This window comes from Dromiciops gliroides, chromosome 3 (assembly GCF_019393635.1).
Source record: "Dromiciops gliroides isolate mDroGli1 chromosome 3, mDroGli1.pri, whole genome shotgun sequence".
NCBI lineage: Eukaryota > Metazoa > Chordata > Mammalia > Microbiotheria > Microbiotheriidae > Dromiciops > Dromiciops gliroides.
Genome location: NC_057863.1, coordinates 411,236,850 through 411,257,977, shown reverse-complemented (window position 1 = coordinate 411,257,977; position 21,128 = coordinate 411,236,850). Strand labels below are relative to the sequence as shown.

At 37.4% G+C, this 21,128-nt stretch overlaps 1 non-coding gene across 1 annotated transcript; it reads right to left on the bottom strand.

Moving 5' to 3' along the window:
* Nucleotides 1-7,717: 7,717 nt before the first annotated feature.
* On the bottom strand, nt 7,718-7,825 carry LOC122752314. The gene has a single exon (XR_006356078.1). It is a non-coding gene; the product is annotated as a U6 spliceosomal RNA (small nuclear RNA).
* Nucleotides 7,826-21,128: the final 13,303 nt, after the last annotated feature.

Genomic DNA, 21,128 nt, shown 5'->3' with positions numbered 1-21,128 from the left:
TCATCTTGATATTAGTTTACTCATGGTTTTGATTAGCTTTAGTAAGAAAAATTACAGCTGGCATTTATATAGTGCTTTGAAGTTGACAAAATGCTTTACCTGACATTATATCATTTGATCATCAAAACAATATTCTGTGCTAGGAGCTACTATTATCCATGTTTTACAGATAAGGAAATAGACTCAAAAAGCTTCAGAAACTTGTCCAGTATTCCCTTATAGCTGGTAAATGCCTGAGGTAGGGTTTAACATACCAGAACATGAAATATTTCATAATTCAATGTAAATGAGTAAAGCAATTGGCAATCCATAAATTCCTATATTAATATCAGTTATTATTGTTGTTGAATGAGTTATTGAAAAACTAATTATGCTATACCTAATTACCTAATAATCTTTAAAGAATAGGGATAACCCCTGAAATCAGGAGGACATGAGGAGGAGCCTCAACATTCTTGGACCCCATCAACACAAGTTATATGAATCCAGACATTCCATGAATTTGGAAGTCAAAGAGTTTGTTTGGCTTGGAGTTTTTAAATCATTCCATCAACAATAATTTATTAACCACCTAGTATATGTTATACATTGAACAAGGTGCTAGAGATAAAAAGATATATCAAATAGTCCCTGCTCTCAACAAGCTTACACTCAATCAGGGGAGTTTGTTGTCTATATAGGATACAAGGCTGAATGAGACAACCTATCAGAGATGTATGTGCTTCAGTTTGCTTGCAGACAAGAGCACAGGTCAGGGGAGTGTTGAACATGCCTCTCCTTAAATCATACTACCTGGGATCCCCTGAAGGTTGGGACAATGTGCTCTGGAAGGGCTGCACAACTTTAAGGAGTTAAAAGTCAAGTAATAGGCTGGCAAAATGAGAAAACAGAAAAAAATGCTGGCCATAGAAAGTTTCTTTGGTGACAAGGAAGATCAAAATACACCCTCAGAAGAAGATAACAAAGACAAATCTCCTATATCCAAAACTTCTAAGAAAAACATGAATTGGTCTCAGGCCATAGAAGTGCTTAAAAAGGACTGTTAAAATAAGGTAAGAGGGGCAGCTAGGTGGCTTAGTGGATTAAGCACCAGCCCTGGATACAGGAGGACCTGAGTTGAAATCCGGCCACTGACACTTGACACTTATTAGCTATGTGTCCCTGGGCAAGTCACTTAACACTCATTGCCCTGCAAAAATTAATAAATAAATAAATTTAAATTAAAAAAAAGGTAAGAGGGGCAGCTAGGTGGCACAGTGGATAAAGCACTAGCCCTGGATTCAGGAGAACCTGGGTTCAAATCTGACCTCAGACATTTGACACAAGCTGTGTGTCCCTGGGAAAGTCACTTAACCCTCATTGCCCTAAAAAAACCAAAAAGAATAAAATAAGGTAAGAGAGGTCAAGCAAAAAACGGAAAGAGAAATGTGAGTGATGCAGGAGGGTCATGGAAAAAAAAAAGGTCATCAGCTTGAAAAGACAAATTGGCCAAATGGAAAAGGAGGTACAAAAGCTTTCTGAAGAAAATAATTGCTTAAAAAATTAGGATTGAGCAAATGGAAGCTAATAACTTTATGAGAAATCAATACAGAATAAAGCAAAATAAAGCAAAACCAAAAGAATGAAAAAATAGAGGGCAATGTGAAATATCTCCTTGGAAAAACAGCTGACCTGGAAAATACATCCAGGAGAGATAATTTGAAAATTATTGGACTACCTGAAAGCTATGATCAAAAAAAAGAGTTTATACATCATCTTCCAAGAAATTGTCAGAGACAATTGCCCTGATATTCTAGAAGCAGAAGGTAAAACAAAAATTGAAAGAATCCACCAATCACCTCCTGAAAGAGATATCAAAATGAAAACCTCTAGGAATATTATAGCTGAATTCCAGAACTCCCAGATCAAGGAGAAAATATTGCAAGCAGCCAGAAAGAAACAATTCAAGTATGGTGGAGTCATGGTCAGGATAACCCAAAATCTGGCAGCTTCTACATTAAAGGATCTGCAGGCTTGGAATAGGATATTCTGGAGGACAAAAGAACTGTGATTACCACTAAGAATCACCTAACCAGAAAAGCTGACTATAATCTTTCAGGGGGAAAAATGGGAATTCGATGAAAGAGAGGACTTTCAGGCATTCATGAGGAAAAGACCTGAGCTGAATAGAAGATTTGACTTTCAAGTACAAGACCTAGAGAAGCACAAAAAGGTAAACAGGAAAAAGAAATCATAAGGGATATTAAAAAGATAAACTGTTTACATGCCTATATGGGAAGATGATACTTGTAACTCATAAGAACTTTCTCATTATTATGGCAGCTGAATAAAGTATATTTAGACAGACAGCATAGGTTTGAGTTGAATATGAAGGGATGATATCTTTAAAAAATAAAATTAAGGGATGAGAGGAATGCACTGGGAGAAAGGGAAAGGGAGAGGTAGAATGGGGTAAAGTATCTCACATAAAAGAAGCAAGAAAAAGCTTATTCAGTGGAGGGGAAGGTGGGGGAGGTGCTGGGGAATGAGTGAAACTTACTCTCATCAGAATTGTCTCAAAGATGGAATAATATACACATTCAACTCGGTATAGTAATCTATCTTACCTTATAAGAAAGTATGAGGGAAAGAGGATAAGGTAGGAGGGGTTGAAAGAAAGGAGAGCAGATTGGGGGAGGGGGCAGTGAGAAAGAAAACACTTTTAAGGAGGGATAGGGTGAAAGAAGATAGAAAATAGAGTAAATATCATGGGAAGGGAATAGGATGGAGGAAAAAACAGTAGCAATAGTAACTGAAAAAAATTTGAAGCAGAGGCAAGAGCAATGTAATATGATAATGAGGAGGAGTAGGAAGAGGATTGATGATGATGATGATAAATGTATGGTACTTTGCTGAGCTATTGTGAAGAAAATTCTTTGTCTGGTATAAGGTACTATATAAATGTTATCTATTATTGTTGTTGCAATAATCAACATCATGGGTTTATTGTAAGGAAATCTCTCTTTAAAGTACTTTCTAAATGTAGATTACTATAAAAACAAATGATAAAAAGGATGCTATCAGAAAATCCTGGAAATAATTACATGAGCTGATGCAAAGTGAAATGTACTGTGTACAAAATAACAGCAATATTGTAAGATGACCAGCTTTGAATGACTTATCTTCAGCAATACAATGATCCAAGACAGCTCTGAAGGACTTATGAAAAATACAATTCTTCTACAGAGAAAGAACTGATGGTATCTGAATACAGATGTGAGATTTAAAATTGGATATAAGATCATTAAACTCCCCTTTTAACTTTTCCCTTATATATCTGTCAGACAACTAAGAAGCCTCTGAGCTTTAATCAGTGAGGGATTAGCCTTTATTGTTTAGACAACAAACAGGTGATACCGATTAGGGAAATAGGAAAGTAGGAATACAGATGAATAATCTTAGATCTAAGCTTAGTCTATATTCTGTTATAAAACTCACCGAATCCCAAACTGCCTACCAGGCTGAGAACCAGAGCCCATCAACAAAACATGTGCCATCACCGCTAAGCTGATAAGCCAGAGTGAGTGAGCCAGAGAGCGAACTTCCGTTCTACTCCCAGTTTTAAGTTGGCATCCCAGAAGTACGGCGTGCTTGGCCACATCGTGGTCTCCTCCCCAAAAGGGCGGTCCTTAAAAAGCCGCTTCAGTAGCATGCACTCTACTCTCAAATGATTAATCTAAAACTCCCGTTTTTTACCACATTCCCCCCCTTTGTTTCATTTGAAAAATGAATGAGTTTGATCAATGAAACAGCCAAAAATAATATCCTATTCTAGCTAATAATATATTAATATCAATATAGAAAAAGGAAGAGAAAAAAGTTTTGTTGAGAGGGGCAGTCCCTCATGAATGAGACGCTTTGACATTGGTGCCTCTGCAGAGAGTATATGTTACAGATGGTATATAATAACAGAAGGAGATAACAAAAACTAACAAAACAAAACTGTTCATATAAAGTCTCTGAGTTCTCTTGTCTTCTTGAAGTGGTAAGATGTCATCAGGAGGAAGCTGGATTCTGGTCTGGAAAACTGGGCTCTGGACTCTGATCTGGAAAACTGGATTCGGGACTCTGGTCTGGAAAGCTGGATTCTCTTCTTTAATTGTTTGAATTGCTGGATTTTTGCTAAGCCGATCCCTTGGGTGCTGCCTTGGGAAAAAAGAGGTAGGAGAGTTGGCCTCACTTTCGTGCAGCGTACCCCACTTCTGTGTCCCGATTTACTGCAGCTGCCAGAATCTCGGACAGCCGGAGTTCTGCTGGTAGCAGATGTGATGGCTGCTGCTATTATAGAAGCTTGGTCTATGGAGTGGGCAAGAGCCATCTTTTCTCTCTCTTTGGCTACTGCAAGGTCCCTGTTCATGTTGGGACCTGAACCAGAGAGTAAGACAAAGGTCACTCCAAAACCATTCCTAGGCTTGCCTCCTATGTCCAGCTTGGTCATGGGCCTGACAAGGTGCTGGCCAGGAGAGCAAGCTGCAGAGCGCTGGATTTAAAAGTTTTCTTTGAGATTGTGTTGTGCTTTAACTTGTATTTAAATATGTTCCAATTTTTCACAAAAGTAATTGTATACTTAGTAAAATAAAAAAGGTATTATTTGAAATTGTTCATAATTGTATATTATATTCTGAGTCAAGGTACATTCACACTTTTTGCGATCATTTATTATCCTCAATTTTTAAATCCATATGACACTTGGATTATGGGAATTTATCATTTAAGACATTAATTGCCTTTATTCTAAGTTGTCAGATGCCAGTTGGCCAAGATGCCATCCAATAACAAGAGGAATACATGCAAGAGCAGGCACTGAACTGTCACATGAGGGGAGACATGCATGAAATCAAGGTATGGCCAAAGGAACAGCTTTTGACAAATGTTGAGGCTGGATTCACTTGGTTTAATATTTTATTTTATTTTTCCCCACAATACTGTACAGAAGACTGGAAGTTTTGATCCAACCCATCTCACTTCTACACCTGGCTTCTATGCCCCCTCCTATATGCCTGATGCCATGGACATCTCAGTCCCATGCATCTGATTAAGTCTGACTCAGTTTCCTCCAATATGTTCAGTGGCATGGACATATATTCCATCCACCTATTTTAAGCCTGGCATACTGCATGGGCAGTATATATTGCTCAATTGTGGGAATACCCATATCCCATCATTTCTCTGTTCTGTTATGGTAACCCCCATAATTATCTCAGGTGTCATGATAAATATAGTGTTCAATTTGGCCTTGACACCTGTTACCAATTATATTAGATTTTTTTATTTCTCATAATGGCATGAGGATAATTAGGCAGATGATGCAAAAAGTGATGAAACAAAGATAAAAATTATTTTTAAAAATTAATATCACAGCAATTGTCTTCTCCACAAGGTGGGGGGGCTATAGCAATATTAAGGGTTTTTTTACGTTTCAATTTTTGTTTTATTATATGTTTCATGTGTAACAATTAAGATTCTGACTTCCCTTAGACATGTTTTTGAGAACTTTCATTGTTTGATTTGATTACTGACAAAGCTATTTTAAAGTTGTGTTAAGCTCAATTTTGTAGGAAATTTTCCTGGCTGATTACCAGTATCCACACATCAACCCCTGAAAAGACTTCCATTTCACGACTACACCTAGAGGACATCTGAGAAAAGACTTTCAGGGACTTTAAATGAAGAGTTTTGTTTTGTTGTTGTTTTATTTTTTCTTTTCTCTCTCTGTTATAATATACACCATCTGTAACATGTGCTCTCTGCAGAGGCCCTCCCTTTGCAAGACTAATGTCAAAGCACCAGTTCATGAGGACAAAAAACCACCCCTCTGGACAAAACTTTCCTCTGACCCTTTTCTATATTGTTATTAACTTATTGTTAGTTAGCATAGGTTATTATATTCTGTTATTTTTGACTATTTCATCAAGGAAACGCCCCATTTATTGAAGAAACAAAGTGGGGACCATAATGATTGAAATGATGCTACCTGCTGGAGACTTACTGTAGAAAAGCTGCGCCATGAGGTGAAGGTCTCTGAGGGCAAGACCATGCATCTTTTTTTTGGTGTCAGGAAGTGACGTTTGCTGGTGGGAGGAAGAAGGGGGAGGCTGGCGCTCTGACTCACTCTCTTTTCCTGTGGACTCTGGTGGAGAGCGGAGCTAGGAATGTTCTCTCCCTTTAATAGATATATGAATGTAGGCCTTTCTCTCTCTCTTTACCAAATTCTTATTCTCCTTAATAAATGCTTAAAAGTATAACTCTTGGGGGCAGCTAGGTGGCTCAGTGGATAGAGTACAGGCCCTGGAGTCAGGAGGACCTGAGTTCAAATCCAGTCTCAGACACTTAACACTTACTATATGTGTGACCCTGGGCAAGTCACTTAACTCCAATTGCCTCACTAAAAAAAAAAAAAGTCTAACTCTTGCTAAAGCTTATAATTTATTGGTGACCACTCATTAGATATTTTAGACAGAATAGCTAGAATTTTAGCCTTTAACACAGATTGAACCATAATTTTTTGTTAAAAGGAAAGAGAGAAAGAGAGAAACAAATAAACAAACAAACATATGTGCTTCATATTTTTTCTCCATGAATGTTCTACATGCTTTGGTCTCTAAATCCCAACCTTAACCCCTTTTCTAAATCCATGAAGTCAATGTGTTTGCTAAGATAAACACATCTTGAGAACATTCCCTGCTTGACTAAGTCTGGGATTCCTTCCCAATTAGTCCAGGCATGAGGATAAGATAAAAAACTTAACAGCCTCACCTTACCTATATTTATGGCTCCTTTATAAAAGACTTATGTATTAAATTATAGGATTGTCCTCACATCTTTTATTAGCTTAAGTGTGTATAAGTTTATAGTTATAGAGCTTATGTACTTTCTTCATAAGAACCCTATGAAGTAGGCAATGAAAATATTATTAACCCCATTTTATACATGAGGAAAATTTGAGATTCACAGATGTTCCTTGACATGAAGTCACCTTGCAGTGGTAGAAAAGTGCCCTAGTTTTAGAGTTGGAAGAGAGGTGAAAATTGAAGTAATGCCTTGGTGCTAGATCTTAGGCAATATGCTGATGAGCTAGAGACCACCCAGAATGGGCAACCATACAAGTGAGGGGCTCAAGATAATAACATAAGAGAATCAATTTAAAGAATATGTTTACACTGAAGAAAAAAATATGAGAGACAAGATACCTGTCTTCAAGTGTTTAAAGGGCTTTCTCGTAGAAGAGGGATTAGAATTACTAGAGAATAGGAATGTAAAAACAAAAAAAGAAAATAGTCTCCATTCTCAAGGATCTTAAAGTCTATAAAATGTCATTTAAGATCTTTGTGTGGCAGCTACGTGGCACAGTGGATAAAGCACCGGCCCTGGATTCAGGAGTATCTGAGTTCAAATCCGGCCTCAGACACTTTGACACTTACTAGCTGTGTGACCCTGGGCAAGTCACTTAACCCCCATTACCCTGCAAAACAAAAAAACAAAAAAAATTGTACTTATCATTTGTTCATCACAAATAAACATTTGTTAGGACTCTTCCAACAATATGTCTACCATGAATATGTCAAAATTATACATGATTCCTTAAAAATATAACAGAGGTAATTTCATGACCTGTTATTATTAATATCAAGGAAGATATAAAATACAAAGATATTTATTTTTACATATCTCTTTCATGGAAGATGTATAGTACAAAGTTCAATTTGTGTGTCATTCTTGTTCAGGTACCATGTTAATCTTTTCAATATCATCCCAATTTTAATATATGTACTGCCAGAGTGAGCACATTAACAATCTTCTAAGCGCTATGAACTAAATCCCAACAGTCTCTTTTAAGTCTGCTTTTCCTTTACTTTTCTTCAACTTTTGATACCATTAAGATATTGGATGGTCTTTCCTTTGACTTTCTTGTCATTGTTTTCTTCTGGTTCTCCTTTTACCTTCTCTGATCACACTTTGTTGTCCTTTGCTGCTTCTTCCCTCTTCCAGCCCCCTGAACAGCAATGTTTCCCAAGGTTTTGACCTTTGTATTTTTTCTATTTGGATTTCTGAATGACTCATTTTTTGTTTGTTTGTTTTTAATTTTGTGGGGCAATGAGGGTTAAGTGACTTACCCAGGGTCGCACAGCTAGGAAGTGTCAAGTGTCTGAGGCCAGATTTGAACTCAGGTTCTCCTGAATCCAGGGCTGGTGCTTTATCCACTGTACCACCTAGCTGTCCCCTCTATTTGGATTTCTAACTGGACTGCTATTAATGAGTATTTCAGCCTTAGTGATGGTGATATTTGTAGAGAGATCAGTCCCAAATCAAAATATCTAAACTACATTTTGAACCCATAGCCCATATGAACTGTCTTCCAGTGAGTCATCTCCACCTGGATGTCTCATCTCAAATTCAAAATTTCTAAAATGTAACTCATCATTTTTTCTTGTAGTCCTTCACTTATTCTATTTCTGTCTCATCACCAGGTTCATATTCTCCCAGTCACCAGGTTCATACCGTCAATTCAATCAGTAACTGACTAATAACTGATTAACTGGTTCTGATAAAAAAATTTCTATGCTAGTGACATTTTGCCCTCTAAAATTTTAAATATGAAAATCATATATGTATAAAATAATTATGTGCAGGTTTTAAGAGAACTAAAAGTAGGCTTTCCCCCCCTTTTAGCTTTACTTTACATTTCCTTTACTATCCTTTATTCTTTTGAATATTCTACACCCTCAGGCCCCTAAACTATGAATACATTTCAGGCCCAAATTTTTTCCATGAACAGGATAGTTTGTGAATTACTACATCAAAACAGAAGATTACAGGGTGAGTCGGTGTCTGGACCTAACAGAAAATGGCAAATTTTCTGATTTCATCAAAATTGATACTTTCTCCTTGGAAAGGGGGAAATAACACATATCATTCTTTCAGCCTGACATGAAACATCTGCTGTAATCTGGATTGTTATATACACAGTAGCTGCAAAGTGCATGTGTTGTGAATTCCTGCCTCCTTAGCAATAATAAACATTGATGATATAGAAATAAATAGCCGTGAGCAGAAATTACAGAAATGTTTTAATGAAAAGTTAAGCTCAGGCTAGTTAAAAATGGAATCCTAAAACTCATCTTTAAAATTTTTCATTCAAGGATCATTCCATTTATCTAGAATTGTACAGATTTACTGTGACAATCTATTTAGTTGTCAACAAGTCTATTTTACCTTCCTTTAAATGTACTTAGCAGGTTTATATTGAACATGTCTTCTATAAATCTGATAACAAAGAAAATGAAAAGCAAACAAATTAAGACCTGAATGATTCTCAGAAATGAGTTTTCATTTAACTAGATCAGGTAGGAAAGAACACTCAAAAAGTCAGAAGTATGGGTATTTATTATGAGCTGTGTAGAAAACTTTGTTGTCTGTATAGTCCTCTCCTGGAGGCATATGTTACTGAAATGAGTTGGATTTTTAAAAAATTTTCTTTGTACAGAGGATATTTTCTGAATAAATATATATATTTTTTTAGTATAGAGAAAGTAAGAAAATCTTTGTGACAGTGGCATAAATGAGATTTTCCCTAACCCTTAAATATAAGTTAATTAATTGGAATAGTAATCAGTATAATAGACTACAAATGGTAATTTATTTATGTTTAGGTGTTCTCTAGTCTCTTAAAAATTATGTAACTTGTTTTTAATGTACTCTTGGTTTTTTTTGCAGGGCAACGGAGGTTAAGTGACTTGCCCAAGATCACAAGCTAGTAAGTATCAAGTGTCTGAGGTAAGATTTGAACTCAGGTCCTCCTGAATCCAGGGCCAGTGCTCTACCTACTATTCCACCTAGCTGCCCCTAATGTACTCTTTTTTTTAAGTGAGGCAATTGGGGTTAAGTGACTTGCCCAGGGTCACACAGCTAGTAAGAGTTAAGTGTCTGAGGCCGTATTTGAACTCAGGTACTCCAGACTCCAGGGCCAGGGCTCTACCCACTACACCACCTAGCTTCCCCCTCAATGTACTCTTTTTTTTTTTTTTTTTTTTTTTTTTTTTAGTGAGGCAATTGGGGTTAAGTGACTTGCCCAGGGTCACACAGCTAGTAAGTGTGTGTTAAGTGTCTGAGGCCGGATTTGAACCCAGGTACTCCTGACTCCAGGGCCAGTGCTCTATCCACTGCGCCACCTAGCTGCCCCTCAATGTACTCTTAATATTCTTTAGTGGCTTAATCCAATGCAGTAACACGTTTTCATGTATCACCTTTACAGTAAATTTGATTCTTGATCATTATAACTGATGTCTCTTGATCTTTGTGGTTAACCACAAGATACTAAAAATAGCATCTTCTAAGCTGAAGGAGCCAATCACCTTCAGAGAAAGAGTTTCCAACATCGACTGTGCCAAGTGAACCTGTAGGTGTTATCACAAACCCATATAAGGTCAAAACTTCCTGGGCGCAGGAGAGTGTGGGATCAATCAGTATTAGAGATTGGAGGTCAAGAGGAAATCAAGAGGACACAACAGTGACTTGGGATAAATGACTATTTCCACACTCTGCTTTTTTGTACATGAGTACTTTTTAATCCATTGTATATTTGGGAGGAGTTTGTCTAAAAATAGTAGGGTATAAATATTTTTAAGGCCCTGCAAGGGTATAAAAACCAACAGTTCCCCAGGCTCAGGGTCTTTGCAGGCTTACTCCTGCCAGGGACCAGTTTTATTGTGAGATAGGCCCTCTCTCAATAAACCTATTTTCTAAGGCTTGGACACTCTGTTTTTCCTTTTTTCATCAGACTTAGAAATTTTTATGACAGTGGTCACCAGATTTCTACATGGGGGCCAGATTATCTCGCTTCTGTGTGTTTCACATCCAATGTGAAGAGGAATACTTGAGCTTGAAATCTCAAAAGTGTTTTGCATCTGACCACTGCCTCCTTTAATCTGCCCTCCTTTCTATAAGCTCCCATGCCTTTCTCATCCCCTTCCCCTCCTACTTTTTTTTTTGGGGGGGGGCAATGAGGGTTAATTAACTTACCCAGGGTTACACAGCTGGTAAGTGTCAAGTGTGTGGTAAAAATTAATTGTGGTAAAGATTAATATCGCAAGTTTTAGCTGAATCATTTGGGAGGAGGCACACCTGTCCCACCCTGAGATTAAGTATACTACTGAGGTCAGAAGAACTCTCCATGAGCAGCTTTTGAAGGACCTCCCCTTTTGGGGGAGGAAAGATTGAACGTGGCCTGAAGGGACGTGAGGCACTTCCAGTAGGCGAAGTTCTCTGGCACTTCCAAGATGCTAGACGTATTCTCTCAGGCAGTTGACTGAGGTCGGGATGGTGGCATGCTGGTTCTTGGTCTGGCAGGCTGCTCAGGCTTAGGTGAGTTGGCTTAAGGAAAACCCTAAATTCCTTTGAACCAGCTTAGGCTAAATTTAGAGTTAAGAGATCTATCTGTATTTCTATTTTCCCATTTTCTTATCTTTGATTTTTATTAGTTTCACCTTTGTTGTTTAATCAATTCCCAAGTAATAAATTCTGATCCTTTTGTGAACTAAAGCTTAAAGGCTCCTTTCTAATTGGCCTGGGAGAAATATCTAGAAAGAATAGTTCAGAGGGGAGATTAAACCTAAAAATGGTCCCTCATATTTCCAGGACTCCAATATTAAGGTGAGTCACCGAAATATGCTCAGTATATCTAATTTTGGCCCTCACAAGTATCTGAGGTCAGATTTGAACTCAGGTCCTCCTGAATCCAAGGCCCATGCTTTATCCACTTGGCCACCTAGCTACCCCACCCCTCCTACTTTCTTGTTGGGTAATATGGATTTCTTTATTTTTTTTAATTCAATAATCATTTATTCAGTCGACTATGAGCCAGCCATTATGCAAAGTATTAGGGATACATAGATGAAATGGAAACATTTTTTTTCCTCAAGAAGCTTATATACTGCCGAAAAATACAGCTTATACATAGAAAAGTAAGACAGAGTGCAGCACAAAACAAATGTTTATGAAGTGCTTATTGTGTGGTAGACACTGTGCTAAGCTCTAGGGATACACACACACACACACACACACACACACACACAAGCAAAAAATAGTAACTATCCTCAAGGAGCCTCCAATCTAATTAATGGAATAAAAAATAAATGTTTTGAAGGAAAAATTCTAATAATTGGGGGTTGTAGGATTAAGAAAAGGTCTCTTCAACAATGTATACTTGTAAACATGTCCCATGTAAACCTGTAAATGTATGTCATGTCAACCATATAAACATGTCATGCAAAGCTGTAAACATATGCCATGTAAGCCATATAAACCAAATGTGCTGTGTAAACCACATAAACCTGTAATCATGTGCCACAGAAACCATGTAAATCTGTAAACATGTGCCATGTAAACCTGTAAACACATGCCATGTGAAAACTCAGATAGGCCTGGGTTTACATCTTGCCTCCTTATGGGACCCTCAGATTTTCTGTGGTAGAGAGGGTTTGTCTCTATCACTGGGAGTCCTCTGCACCAAAGAAATAAAAATTCTAGTCTGAAAATTTTCATGACTGAGATAATCACAGTAAAGCTGCAAAAATCCTATCAGTGGTAATATTGCAGAGTGTCTTCTTAATGCTGAAATGTGGCTATCACACCAACAATTTGGGGGCTTTCCTCTCACCTGGCAAGCTTTGCTGATGGAATACTATTCACTCCCTGGCTCATCTAGGAGAGCCTTCTTCTTTTTGTTTTAGTTGAAGGAACTGGGGGTGTTCAGCCCACTGCATGACCCCAAGCATGTCACCTAACTCCAACTTTTTATGGTTCTCTAGGGTCTTGTATTTGAAAGTCAAATTTTCCATTTAGTTCAGGTCTTTTCATCACAAATACCTGAAAGTCAAGGGTAGCTAGGTGGTACAGTGGATAAAGCACCGGCCCTGGATTCAGTAGGACCTGAGTTCAAATCCGGCCTCAGACACTTGACACTTACTAGCTGTGTGACCCTGGGCAAGTCACTTAACCCTCATTGCTATGAAAAAAAAAAAAAACACCCAACCCCAAATACCTAAAAGTACCTCTTTTTCATTGAAGTACCATTTTTTCCTCTGAGAGATTATGATGAGTTTTGCTGGATAAGTGATTCTTGGTTGTAATCCCAATTCCTTTGCCCTCTGGAATATCATATTCCATGCCCTCCAGTCCTTTAATGTAGAAGCTGCTAAATCTTGTGCTATTCTGACTGGGGCTCCACAATACTTGAATTCTTTCTTTTTGGCAGCTTGAAATATTTCCTTCTTGACCTGGGGATTCTGGAATTTGGCTACAATATTCCTAGGAGTTTTCCTTTGGGGATCTCTTTCAGAAGATGATTGGTAGATTCTTTCAATTTCTATTTTACCTTCTGTTTCTAGAATATCGGGGAAATTTTCCCTGACAATTTCTTGGAAGATGAAGTCTAAGCTCTTTTCCTTGATCATGGTTTTCAGGTAGACCAATAATTTTCAAGTTATCTCTCCTGGATCTATTTTCCAGGTGAGCAATTTTTCCAAGAAGATATTTCACATTGCCTCTATTTTTTTATTCATTTGGATTTGCTTTATTATGTCTTGGTTTCTCATAAAGTCACTAGCTTCCATTTGTTCTATCCTAATTCTTAGGCAATTATTTTCATCAGAGACCTTTTATATCTGCCTTTCCGTTAAGCCATTGACTTTTTTCTCATGTCTTTCCTACATCATGCTCGTTTTTCTTTCCATTTTTTTCCTCTACCTCTCTAATTTTATCTTCAAAGTCCTTTTTGAGCACATCTATGATCTGAGACCAATTCTTATTTTTCTTGGAAGCTTTAGATATTGTGGTAAAAATTATTTGTGGTAAAGATTAATATACCTGTTTTTAGCTAACTCATTTGGGAGGGGCCACACCTGGCCCACCCTGAGGTTACGTATGCTACTGAGCTCAGAAAGGCAGCTTTTGAAGGGGAGAGATTGAACACTTGCTGAAGGGAGGCAGGCGGCTTCTGGAATGCTAGGCATTTTCCAGAATTCATTTTTTGTTTTTTGTTTTTTTCTGGGCCCTTGTGTGGGTAGCAGGTGTTCATCCTCTCGGTGTGGCAACTGTGGTCCGGATAGCATGCAAGGAACTTTAGACTGGCGGGCTATTCAGGTGTTTGGTGAGTTTAATTATGGAAAACCCTAATAGGCTAAGTTTATAATTAAGAGCATTTCTCTGTATTTCTATTTTCCTATTTTCTTATCTTTGATTTTTATTAGTTTCACCTTTGTTGTTTAATTAATCCCCAAGTAATAAAATCTGATCCTTTTGTGAACTAAAGCATAGAGGCTCCTTTCTTATTGGCCTGGGAGAAATACCTAAAAAGGGCAGTTCAGAGGGGAGGGTTAAACCTAAAAGGTCCCTCATATTTCCAGTACCCCAATATTAAAGTGAGTAACCGAAATAACACTCTGTATATCAAATTTTGGCCCTTACAATATAGGGACCCTTCCTCTGAGGATACACCTCGATCTACCTTGTCATTAAAGAAACTTTCTTTGGTCCTCACCTTTTTCTGTCTGCTCATCTTGCCTTTCTTTTACTTGACTTTTAGCTCCTTAAAGTGGGGCACTATTTCCAGGCTGCACTGTCCCAGGCTTTGGGGGTCCCATGTGGTATGATTTAAGGAGGAGGAGGTTCTTCACTTGCTTGACCTGTTCCCTGGTTCATAGATAACCCCAGGCCAACTTGCTAATCAGCCATATAGCAAAATTTGGTGTGTTATGGTTGTCAGCTCTGATGAGCCTGTGCCCCTCTCCTACCTGGGCCACTGCTACTCAAGCCTACCTCCTGGTTCCCTACAGGGGTGAAAAACCCAAGTTCTGCCTCAGCACCAACAGAGACCCCTGTAATCTCCCCCCTGACAAGGGATCAGCCATCTCACCAGACTGTGAGCTTAGTTCCAGACAACACTGGCACTGCAGCTGACTCAGAGGTTGGGGTGGGGGGGTCTCTTTTTCTGGTGAGGCCTGCCTTCCTGGGACTGCATATGTGTCAACGTGACTATGGGGTTGGGCTCAACTCCTATCTCTGTAGAGCAGCTCCCTCCTTTTGACTTTCCAAGCCATCCTTGGTTGGAAAATTATCTCAGCATGTTCTTCTGTGGATTTTGCTGCTCCAGGAGGTGATATGGATTTCTATACCCAAATGAGTATTATGCACTTCACTCTTTAAGCTAATTCTAAAGAAACTACAAGTCAAGTATTGCCTGCCATTCCCTCATTTCCCCTCCACTGTAAAATGTCTTCCTTGCATACTTATTTTACATAACTTTCCCCATTCTTCCTCTCCCTCCCCCCTTCTTCCATTGTATCACTCTTTTTATCCTTCATTTGTTGTAAATCATCTCATCATAGTCAACTCACACCCATACCCTAATTCTGTGTATAATCCTACTAACTGCCTTAATAATGATAAAGTTCTTAGGAACTACAGGTATCATCTTCCCATACAGGAATGTAAACAGTTCAACCTTATTGAGTCCCTTATGATTTAATGACTTTCCTGTTTACATTTTTATGCTTCTCTTGAGTCTTGTTATTTGGAAATCAAATCTCTTCATCCCTCATCTTTTCACCATAAATGCTTGAAAGTCTTCTGTTACTCTAAATATCCATTTTTCCACCTGAAGGATTATACTCAGTTTTGCTAGGTACTTAATTCTTGGTTCTAATCCAAGCCATAAATGAGTTCCCTGAGAAAAAATGCCCAGGACCAGATGGATTCACAAGTGAATTCTACTAAACATTTAAAGAACAATTAATTCTTATACTATGTAAACTATTTGGAAAATTAGGCAAAAAAGGGAGTCTACCAATTCCTTTTATGACACATATGGTGCTGATACCTAAACCAAGAAGAGCAAAAACAGAAAAATAAAGCTAATAAAGATATTAAATCTATAAGATATTAAAGGTAACTGTTGGAATGAGGGAGAAAAGGCCATGAGGAAACAAAACTACCACTCTTTGCAGATTATATGATGGTACATTTAGAGACTCCTAGAGAATCAATTAAAAAATTAATTGAAACATCTTTAGCAAAGGTTCAGGATAAAAAATAAAGTCACATAAATCACCAATGTTTCTATATATTATCAACAAAATCCAGCAGCAAGAAATATAAAGAGAAATTCCACTTAAAATAATGGAAGACAATATAAAATACTTGGCAGTCTATCTGCCAAGACAAACCCAGGAACTATATGAACACAATTACAAAACACTTTTCAAACAAAGTCAGATATATACATTTGGAAAAATATTTATGTTGGCCAAGTCAATATAATAAAAATGACAATTCTACCTAAATTAATAAATTCAGTTCCATACTAATGAAACTAACAAAAAATTATTTTATAGAGTTATAAAAAGATCATAACAAAATTCATCTGGAAAAATAAAAGGTCAAGAATATCAAGAGAGGGGCAGCTAGGTGGCACAGTGGATAGAGCACCAGCCCTGGAGTCTGGAGTACCTGAGTTCAAATCCAGCCTCAGACACTTAACACTTACTAGCTGTGTGACCCTGGGCAAGTCACTTAACCCCAATTGCCTCACTTAAAAAATATATATCAAGGGAATCATTGAAAAACTATGAAGGAAATTGGCTCACTAGTACCAGATCTTAAACTGTATTACAAAGTGGTAAACATCAAAACAATCAGATACTGAGTAAGAAATAGAGTGGTAAATAAAATAGATTAGGTACACAATATATAGTAGTAAATGACCAGAGTAATCTAGTATTTGATAAACATAAGCATAAAAATGTAAACATGAAAGAAATACTAAGAGATTCAATGGATTTAAATGGTTTATATTCTTATATGGGAAAGTAATGCATGTACCTCCTAAGAACTGATGAATTTTGTTATGATTTTTTTTTCAATTGATGATGTGGCCTCTTCTCCCTCACTCCAACAGTTACCTTTGGGACCAATATGGATTGGCACAGTTTCTCCCTAACTCCCAAAGTAAGGCTGCCCAAAACAAAAGCAAAATAAATGAATTCCATCAGTACTTCATTAAAAGGCCATACTTGGGAAGCAATATTTAATCTTAAACTCATTTTTCTTGGTCTGCCTAAAGGATGTCTTTTCTATGGCCTCTGAAATTAGCTCTACATCTAATCATGCAAAGCATAATTGACTTCTGTAATCCCAACCTGACTAGTAGAATACATAACTGTTAAACAATCTGCCCACCATGGCCCTGCCCAACTTTGTTCCTCTAGTGAGAAGTCCTTAATTCTCTGTGTTCGCTAACTTGTTCTCATTTTGTCCATGACTTGAATTCCCATTTCCTTCACCAGATCTCCTGGCCAAGCACTTGCCCAGTTGCTCCTGAATCAACTTCTGCAATGGGACTACTCACCAAACTTATTCTCACATGTCCATTTTCATTCCCCACTATCGTGAACATATGTTTCCCCACACTAATAATAAAAGGTTAAATTTATATAATATATTTTCTACTCCACAAGATTTAAGAAGTGATTTCCTCACAAAAATTCGGTGGAATACATAGTGTATCATTAACTCCATTTTACAGATGAAAAAACAAAGCCTCAAACAGGTTAAGGCACTTGGCCAGGGACACACAACTACTATGTATCAGAACCAGATGGACTAGATGGCCTTTGGGGTCTCTTCCAACTCTCAAATTCCTTAATTTGGGGAAATCATATTAGCATAGAAAAGTCCGTTGATTTTTATTAGTTGGGTTTTTCATTTATTTTTTTTTGGTGGGGCAATGAGAGTTAAGTGACTTGTCCAGGGTCACACAGCTAGTAAGTTTTAAGTGTCTGAGACCAGATTTGAACTCAGGTTCTCCTGAATCCAGGGCCAGTCCTTTGTCCACTGTGCCACCTAGCTGCCCTTATTAGTTGGATTTTTAAACCATAATTATATCTGCAAAATCCTGTAATAATTGTAAATGTATTAGGTTACTTTTAGTGAGGACATGGGAAAAAATCACAAAAGATAAACAGGGAAGGGTGGGTTGCCATCTGCATTGTTGGAGGGAATTATCATCTCAGTGAGATCACTGATACATTTAAACAATATAAAAATGTTGACTGAATGCATATAGGAGATATAACAGGAACTTATTATATGGTGTAAAGTAGAAAACTGTGAATTCATTGCATTCAAATTTGGCTGAGTAAAGGAAGAAAAAAATTAGGACTCCAAAGACCAGCACTCTTTACAAGACATGGGCCTGCCTTACCCTGCCAGGAAGGATTCCTGAAACACACAGCCTGGATAAATTTGGCTAAAACTAGCTCATCTCAAGCATAGAGGCAAAAAGGAGGAGAAAAAAATTAAAAACTCTTTTCAACAGGAAAAAGTCTCTTAGAATGTTGGTATTCTTAAACAGTCCTCTGAGGGAACATGGACAAATCATTGATTTTTACATTTATCTTTCTTGGGTCTTGCATTGTCACTTCAAGGTGTCTTCATGTAATCCACTCTTACTAGAGAATGTTTTCAAGGATATTCCAAATAATTAACCTTCTCACATCAGAGTTCAAGTGTCTTACTGGTGATAAAGCACTTGAACACCTCAAAAGCATAATTATCTATATACCCTTGAGATTTTGGATGTATCAGGTTCCAGAATGTGGGTGGATATTAAAACTGATATAACAGCAATTAGGTGTTCAGAATTTTCTCCATTATCCTGCCCTAATTGACCTTCATTTTGCTACTAAAATTTCATTCCACTCTTAAAGAAGCATCAATGTTTTTTGTAACCTCACCCAGTCATCAATTCTCCAGTTAAGCAAAAAGACTTCACAATAATAAAGCTCTCACAATAATTTCCCTTTCCCATTTTTCTTGCCTGTGTTGTATCACGTCAAAGTAAAGATATATACCCCAAAATTATTTTTTCCTCTGGAGAATAAGCATATGACACATTTTTAAAAAAACATTATTTATTAACTCTTCACAAAAGAGGAAGTTAGAGGACACAGAATTACTCATTTATAATAACATTAACAAATGATAAGTACTATTTTACATTATCTTACTTGAGCCATCACAATCTTGTGGTGCTGTAGGTATTATTATCCCAATTTTCTAGATAAGGAAACAGAGGCTTAGAAAAGCTAAGTAATTTGCTTATGATGAGAGAGCTAGACTAGAGGTGGATTTGAACTTGTGTCTTTCTGACTCTTGGCCTACTATTCTATCTATTGCTGTTTACTTGTTTTTCAGGCATGCCTGGCTCTTTGTGACCCCATTTAGAGTTTTCTTGGGAAAGATACTGAAGTAGATGGCTATTTCCTTCTCCAGCTCATTATATATTTTGCAAATAAGGAAATTCAGGCAATCAGGGTTAAGGTGCCTAAGGTCACGCAACTAGTAAGTGTCTGAGGTCAGATTTGAACTCATGAAGATGAGTCTTCCTGACTCCAGGCCTGGTACTCTATCCACTAGACCATCTACCTGCCCTAGTACTCTAAGATCACATAAACAAAGTGTGTCTAAGATGCTAATTAAATCTCAGGGCTTTTACTAATAACAGTTGCTTATAGAGAGAAGGTAGTCATCAAAAATATCGATATAATTATTTAATATGCTAATTAAGGCACTAATTTTAAGGAAGTAGGTCAACATTAGTTGTTCATGTTTTTGCACTAACAATTAAAGAAGCAGCTTCTAAGATGTAAAATCCTTTGTGGTTACAAGTGATACGCCAGCTCAATAATCTGAATGTTTTTCAGAAGACTCATTTCATTAAAGTCATTACTAAGTCTATTCCAACAGAGGTTAATATTATCTTGATAGGATACTAATTTTAGACAGTCAATCCTTTAACAAGAATATTGCTATCCTGTGATAAGAAAAAAATTGTACCTGATGTTTGACCCCACAGAGCTGAAAGGACTATTAAATTGGAAACAAGGAATGCTTGTCATACATGGATAGATACTTGGAGTCTTGCTTTAATTTTTGATAAGAATAGATGGGCCTAAATTCATCTATATTTCCACTTTCAATTTTTTATATTCAATTTTGGTTTGTTTTTCAGGCAGGTGTAGATCATTTTATACAATGGAATGTCACTTTTTTGTTAATAAAGGAATTTTAATATACTTTAATGAAAAAAACAAGTTAAAATACAATTGTTTGTCTAATGATATGACAATCACAATCATAGAAAGTCAAAGCTGGAAAAGGCCTTATACATGACCCAAATTGACTCCCTCATTTTACAGATATTTTAAGTCATTCCAAGGAACCAGGACTAAAAGGCATTACCTCCAAATACATATATACATTGCAACCCCTCTATACCTTAGTAAATGCATTTTGTGAGCTGCTGGAACAAAGACATCACCACCCATTCATCAAACATTCATAATTGAAAAGTCTGCTTCATATTAGCTGCTTCTCAGTGTAACGATTGGAATGATGCCACCTCATGGAGACTTACTGTAGGAAAGCTCCAACATGAGGAGAGGGCCTCTGAGGGCAGGACCATGAAGCTTTCTTTGGCATCAGGAAGTGATGCTTGTGGGAGGACGAAGGGGGAGGCTGGTGTGCTGGCTCACTCTCTTTCCTGAGGACTCTGGTAGAGAAGGGAGCTACAAATGCACTCTCCCTTTAATAGATGGATGAATCTAGGCCTTTCTCTTTTTACCAAATTCTTATTCTCCTTAATAAATGCTTAAAAGCCTAACTCTTGCTAAAGCTTATAATTTATTGGCGACCACTCATTAGATATTTTAGACAGTATAGCTAGAATTTTAGCCCCTTACATCAGACAACAGACATGCTGCCAACATCAGAACTTCTACTGGAACCTTAGTTCAGATGTTTCCCAACATGGTAGGATCTGCCACAGGTCATGCTTTCCTGGAATAGCCTTCACGGACCCATGGAATCTTTCATCCCAAAATGAGGCATTAGAATAGGTCTTTAGTGAAGGATTCTTAACAGCTTAAAAATATATATATTCAAATATCCTGCTATTTTCACTCCTCTAAAGATGAACATTTTTCTTCCCATAGACACAATTTTCCTTGAAACTCTTATCATTACTGGAATATCAA